Source organism: Scyliorhinus torazame, chromosome 1 (assembly GCF_047496885.1).
Source record: "Scyliorhinus torazame isolate Kashiwa2021f chromosome 1, sScyTor2.1, whole genome shotgun sequence".
NCBI classification, from domain to species: domain Eukaryota; kingdom Metazoa; phylum Chordata; class Chondrichthyes; order Carcharhiniformes; family Scyliorhinidae; genus Scyliorhinus; species Scyliorhinus torazame.
The window spans coordinates 123,534,648-123,541,467 of record NC_092707.1 but is presented as its reverse complement, the minus strand read 5'-3'; the positions used below and the strand labels follow the sequence as shown (position 1 = coordinate 123,541,467).

Here is a 6,820-nt window from a genome sequence, read left to right as displayed (position 1 = left end):
GTTCAGTGACTCTCTGTTATGGGGTGGGGGAAATGTCGGCCTGTTGGGACAAGGATCCGGTGGATTCTGGATCTTATAGACCTATTTATTTACTGAATACTGATGCAAATATGCTAGCAAAGGTTTTGGCAAAGCGTCTGGAAGGTTGTTTGCCAAAGGTGATTTCTGAGGACCAGACTGGGTTTGTTAAGGGACGAAAGTGTCTGCCAACATCAGGCGACTATTGATGCACGATCAATTGCACAAAGACTAAAGTTGGGTACAACTGTGGCTTTATTACAGTCAGATGTGTGGCCTCCTGCTGCAGCTGGCGAAATGGCAGGGCACTGGAGGTCATGCATATTTATACAGTTCTCCGTGGGTGGAGCCAGCCGGCAGGAGCTACCGGCGAACCTGTAGTGCAGGTCCTACCTTGCATCTCCTATTACAGTGGTTCACCAAATTCACCCCCTGTTAAAAATGAGTCCGGCGGGGGTGACGTGTAACTATATACAATTAGTGCAATTATGTACAGTGGTAGGGAAAGAAAAGTCCATGTTGACGGTCCGGAGTCCGTCAAAGGTTCAGTCGGTCCGGTGCTTTGATGCTTTGTTGGGAGCGGTGTAACGGTGGTGGAGAAGTCAGTGTTGGCGGTGGTGGAGGTGGCACCGATGGCGGTGGTGGTGGTGCTGATGCTGGCCAGTCATCGAGAAACTCCGGGAGCGTGCCGAAGTCCTCTTCGTCCTCTTGTGCGGAAAAAGGGAGGGGGGGGGATTCTGGTGGAGTCAATATTGGTGGTGCGGTGGGTTGTGGGGGGAGGCGATAGCGGGCGCGATCGCAGAGACTGCGCGGTCCTGGCACACCGCCACCAAATGGCCCTTTTTACTGCAGGCTTTACAAATGGCAGTGCGGGCCGGGCAGTGTTGGCGGGGGTGCTTCTGCTGACCGCAGAAGTAGCAGCGGGGACCCCCCGGGGTGCGCGGATCGGCGTGCAGCGCAGGCGTATTGTGAAGGCAGGGCCCTGGCTGAGGAGGTCGGCGGCGGGATCCGGGAGGGGTAGGAAGGAGTAGAAGGGTGGGCAGCGCGGCAGGAGAGGTACGATTGTACATTACGGGATGCGACCATCATGGAGAGCGCCAAGGTTTTCGCCTCCGCCAGTTCGAGCGTGGCCCCTTCCAGCAATCGTTCTCGGATGCAGTCCAACGCAATCCCCGTCACGAAGGCATAGCGCATGAGGAGATTCGAGTGTTCGGCGGCCGTGACGGCCTGACAGTCACAGTCCCGGACGAGTGGAATGATGCAGTCCAACGCAATCCCCGTCACGAAGGCATAGCGCATGAGGAGATTCGAATGTTCGGCGGCCGTGACGGCCTGACAGTCACAGTCCCGGACAAGTGGAATGAGGGCCCGCCAGAAGTCTTCGATGGACTCACCAGGTAGTTGCAAGCGGGTGGCAAGTACATGCCTGGCGAAGAGCGTGTTCGTCTTCTGCGCGTAGTGTTCTTTGAGGAGTTCCATTGCTTTTGTGTAATTCGTGGCGTCTTGGATCAACGGGAACATGCTGGAGCTCAGTCTGGAGTACTGGACGTTTATCTTCTGAGCCTCCGTTGGCACGGGGTCTGCCGCGTTGATGTAGGCCTCGAAACATGCTAGCCAGTGAGCAAAGTCTTTCCTGGCGTTGGGCGAGTGCGGATCCAGCTGCAGGCGATCGGGCTTAATTCGGATATCCATTCTGTGGAAAATCTGACTGTAATAAATTGATGCACGATCAATTGCACAAAGACTAAAGTATGGTACAACTGTGGCTTTATTACAGTCAGATGTGTGGCCTCCTGCTGCAGCTGGCGAAATGGCAGGGCACTAGAGGTCATACATATTTATACAGTTCTCCGTGGGCGGAGCCAGCCGGCAGGAGCTACCGGCGAACCTGTAGTGTAGGTCCTACCTTACATCGCCTATTACAGTGGTTCACCACAACTATTGTACATGGTCATGTCCCCATCTAGGGGGAAGGTGCCTGATGTAATCATCTCCATGGATGCTGAGAAAGCTTTTGATCGGGTGGAGTGGAGGTAGCTCTTCGAGGTTCTGGGATTTGGGCCAATGTTTATCTCCTGGGTGAGACTGTTGTATAGTTCTCCCACGGTGAGTGGTCAGCTCAGGGTATTTCTGACTGTATAGGGACACGAGGCAGGGATGTCCGCTGTCCCCGTTGTTGTTTACGCAAGCAATTGAACCCTTGGTCATCGCACTTCGGTCATCGAATGAGTGGAGAGGTATTGCGAGAAGGGGAAAAGGAACATAGGGTGTCCCTTTATGCGGACAACCTATTGTATGTTTTGGACTCTGTATCCAGTATGGGGAAGATAATGGACTGTTGAGGAAGATTGGATCCTTCTCAGGGTACAAGCTAAATGTGAGCATGAGCGAACTATTTCCGCTAAACCTCCTGGGTGGGGCAGCCAAGATAAATTTTGATATTTGGGATTCAGGTGGCTAATGATTGGGCCTTGATGCACGAACTGAACTTGGCCAATCTGGTGGAGAGAGTGAGATGGGGCTTGAAGAGGGAGGATGTCCTCCCGCTTTCCTTGGCGGGGAGAGTACAGATGGTCAAAATGAAACATATTGCCGAGATTCTTATTTGTGTTACAGTGGACAAGTTAATCTTGGCTATTTGTGGGCAGGCAAGGCACCCAGGTTTCGGAGAGCGTTTCTGCGGAGGTGTCGGCGTTCGGGAGGGCTGGTGTTACCAAATGTGATGTTCTACTGCTGGGCGGTGAACATGGAGAAGGTGCGATACTGAGGGGGGAACTGGGGTTGGGGTGGGGGCAAATGGAAGAAGCCTCCTTTGCAAGGTCGGGTTTAAGGGCATCAGCTACTACCCCTGTCCCGCTTTCCCCAGCCAAATTCACAACAAACCCAGTAGTGGTGGCGTCATTAAAAATCTGGATTAAGATATATGCAGCTGCAGGACTTTGTACACGAAGAACTTTCTTCATTCCCCCAGTTGCCGAGACATACACTGATGGATAGGATGTTGTCATGTGATGAACTGCGGGAAGGGAAGATTTTGGATATTTTTGGGTGGTTGCTGGACACGGGGAAGGCTCCATTGGAAGAGATAAAGGGGAAGTGGAAAGAGGAATTGGGCTTGGGGCTTGAGGGAGGGGCCTGGAGTGAGATTTTGAAGAGGGTAAGCTCTACTTCCTCTTACACAAAGCTGAGCTTGATACGGAGCTTGATACAATTTAAGGTAGTTAAGGTATGTATCTAGCTTCCCCTTCAATGTATTTGTGTTATTCGCCGCAACCACTCATTGTGGTAGCGAGTTCCAGATTCTCAACCACTCGCTGGGTAAAGAGATTTCTCATGAAATCCCTTTTGGAATATTGAACCCCTGAAAATGGATTGAAAATGCATGCAGCATTTGTAACAAAGGGATGAAATGTCAGCGCAGAAAGAGATAATTGTGTGTGTCCTGGTACAACATTACAGAGACTTGGTTGAAAGGTGACTGTGGTAGTCACCACTGTTGTATATATCACATACGAGATGTCATACGGTAAGGCTCCTGTACTACAGGTACGGGGGTAGATCCCTGCCTGCTGGCTCCGCCCAGTAGGCGGAGTATAAATGTGTGGGCTCACCGAGCTGCAGCCATTTCGGCAGCAGCTGCGGGAGGCTACACATCTCTGCTTAATAAAGCCTCAATTACTCTCTACCCTCGTCTCGTCATAATTGATAGTGCATCAGTGACCAAGGGTGGGGTCTAAATGTTGACCTGTATTTGACATATTGCAATGGGCAGGAAGCTAGCAAAAGGTGACGGAGTCACTCCTGTTAAGTTAGGATTACATTCATTCTGTGCTGAGAGAACATCTTCGCCTGAAAGAACAGGATGTAGAACCAATTTGGGTTGAGATCAGAAATAGTAAAGATGCAATGTTTCTTGTGGGAGTAATTAATGCGCCTCCTAACAGTAGTTACACTGGAGGTAGAGTGTACGGGAAGTAATAAGTAAGGCTTGTAATTAATGTACCACAATAATCATGGGTGACTTTAATCAAAGGTAGATTGGGAGAATCAGATTGGAAAGGTAGCCTGGAACATGGGTTCATAAAGATTTTTGGCAAGAAATTCTTAGAGTAGTTCCTTCTCGAGTCAACCAGGAAGCAGTCTATCTGAGACCTCAATGTGCAGTGCAACAGGATTAATGAGCAAACGTGATGGAGCATCTAACGTGATGGAGGGGGGCATGGTAGCACAGTTGCTTCCCAGCTCCAGGGTCCCAGGTTCGATTCCCGCCTTGGGTCACTGTCTGTGCGGAGTTTGCACTTTCTCCCCGTGTCTGTGTGGGCTTCCTCCGGGTGCTCCGGTTTGCTCCCACAGTCCAAAAATGTGCATGTTAGGTGGATTGGCCATGCTAAATTGCCCTTAGTGTCCAAAAACCAAAGGTTGGGTTGGGTGGGGTTACTGGGTTACGGGGATAGGGGTGGGGGTGGAGGGGTGGGCTTGGATAGGGTGCTCTTTCCAAGGGCCGGTGCAGACTCGATGGGCCGAATGGCCTCCCTCTGTACTGTAAATTCTATGATTCTATGATAATGCGCACATGACTTGAGCGTGTGTGTGTGGCTTCTTCCCCGGTGTAGAGGACAGATGTGAGCAGTGCACAGGGGGCCGGCAAACCACTCGCACATGTTTTTGCCCTGCCCAAAATTGGTGGAGTTCTGGGTCTCGTTCTTTGAGACCATGTTGGTGATCATGGGAGTTAGGTTGGAACTGTGCCCACTGGTGGAAATCTTTGGGACTTGCCGGAGCTGTCGTGGCCTTCACCTCTCTGATTGCCCGGGGACGGTTCCTGCTCGGATGGAGGTTGGTGGTGCCACCTACAGCCTCGGTATGGGTGGGAGACATGGCAGAATTTCTGTTTTGTGAGGGCCACGAAGACTCCAGCATGAGTTTTAAGGATACAAAGTAATAACATTTATTTACAATAACATATATATATAACAGCAGCAGCAACTTCCCTTGCTGCACACTCCTTCCTGCTGGTTCCTAAACTGGCCAGCTTTATTTATACTAGGAGTTTACTAATGGTTTCTCCGCCCCCTCATTGGGGAAGCTCATACTCCCACAGGATTGTGGGATTGTCATTAGTCCCCAGCCAATGGTAAGTAGGCAGGTTATAACATTCTGCAACCGGAAAAGATTAAGTAGGTCATTAGGTGGACGGAGGAAGGGTTTTACACCAGGTGGAAGCCATTCATCGCTTTCTGTAAAGACCTATTTGTGGCAAACAATCGTGTGTGTGTAGCGGGGGTGAGGGGGGGGGGGGGGTGGTGGAGTGGAGGGGGTGTCAGTTAGGGTGGTTGAGGGGCTTAGGGCTTTGGGGTTATAATAGTTCATTTGTAAAAATAAAAAATGGACAAACAGCAATATATTTGAATCTTGTTTTATATGTTTGTGAAGTTTTTTGCATTGTTTGGAATAAAATATATATTTTTTAAAAGTCCTGATGGCTTAGATATGTCAAGTCTCACATTCCCCTATTCCTAACTCGTTATTGGAATTGTAGTTAAGTTGTAAACTCATTTCGGCAATGTTGCCAATTTTTGCAGCTTCTTAGCTAAATGTGTCATTTACTTCATTATTTTGAAGGCATAATCAAACAGTACAAATGATCAGATATGTACAGATACATAGTGGTGAGGATTACCAGCAGTGACCAATCAATTGAGCTTCACCAGGTTGATTTATCACCAAATGCAGTTATGATCCAGCAGGTGGTAAATAGCGTGCGAGCCAAGTCTGAAAAAGGGAAACTTGCCAAACAGTCACAATTGTTTTCTATTTTACCACAAGAAAATATGCGTACTGAAGTCAGGAGCTACAAATTCCAGTATCACTGATGGAGATTTTTTATTTATTTTTTAAACTTAGAGTACCCAATTTTTTTTTTCCAATTAAGGGACAATTTAGCGTGGCCAATCCACCTACCCTACACATCTTTGGATTGTGGGGGTGAGACCCACGCAGACACGGGGAGAATGTGCAAACTCCACACCGACACTGACCCGGAGCTGGGATCGAACCTGGGTCCTCAGCTCTGTGAGGCAGCAGTGCTTACCACTGTGCCACCGTGCCGTCCACTGATGGAGATTTTAAACATTAACATTTATTAATAAAATAAAACTTAACCACACAAAATTAAATTTACACAGTTAAAATTAGTCTTACTCAATATTTCTCATAATATTCTTACTTGGTTAGATCTCACATAAATACCCCTTTAGGCAACAGTCCTTATAACTAATGAATAACTAATAAATACTCCAGTAATATTATCACAAGGCACAACCCACTTTCGCTGTTGGAGAGGTAGGTCACAAGGCTCCTTTCTCTCTCACTCGGCTGTTGAAATTCAAGACTTTAAACCAAAGCCCTACTTTCTGGACAACCAGACACTTTTCTGGGGCGGCTGCTCACTTCCCTACTTCACAGTTCGTCCCAGCAGAGAGCACTCTCTTAAGGAGACCTTACACAGTCACACCTAGCACAGCATCCAACCAATCTTTAAATATGTTTTTCTTCTTTCATCTTTCCCATTGTCAATATCCTCATTTGAAATTTACCTTTCCCAGGATTTAAAAACCTTTTATGTTCTCCTTATGACCACCACTTCTGGGTAAAATAAAATTGAATAACTTTGTTTTATTCATTTATGCATTGAATAAATTGCAAACTCATTTCTACTGCCCTTTAAAATTCAACAGCTAAAAACCCAACTCTCATTTATCTCCTAATGCAAATTTTCTACCCATATAGTATCTACCTGTAG

The 6,820-nt window shown here is 48.1% G+C and overlaps 1 long non-coding RNA gene across 1 annotated transcript; it reads right to left on the bottom strand.

Annotated features, from left to right (window-relative positions):
* Positions 1-255: 255 nt before the first annotated feature.
* On the bottom strand, positions 256-5,916 carry LOC140429653 (uncharacterized). The gene is made up of 2 exons (XR_011949157.1): positions 5,699-5,916; positions 256-1,711 (listed from the first exon to the last, which is right to left on the bottom strand). It is a non-coding gene; the product is annotated as an uncharacterized lncRNA (long non-coding RNA).
* Between the last annotated feature and the right edge of the window lie 904 nt (positions 5,917-6,820).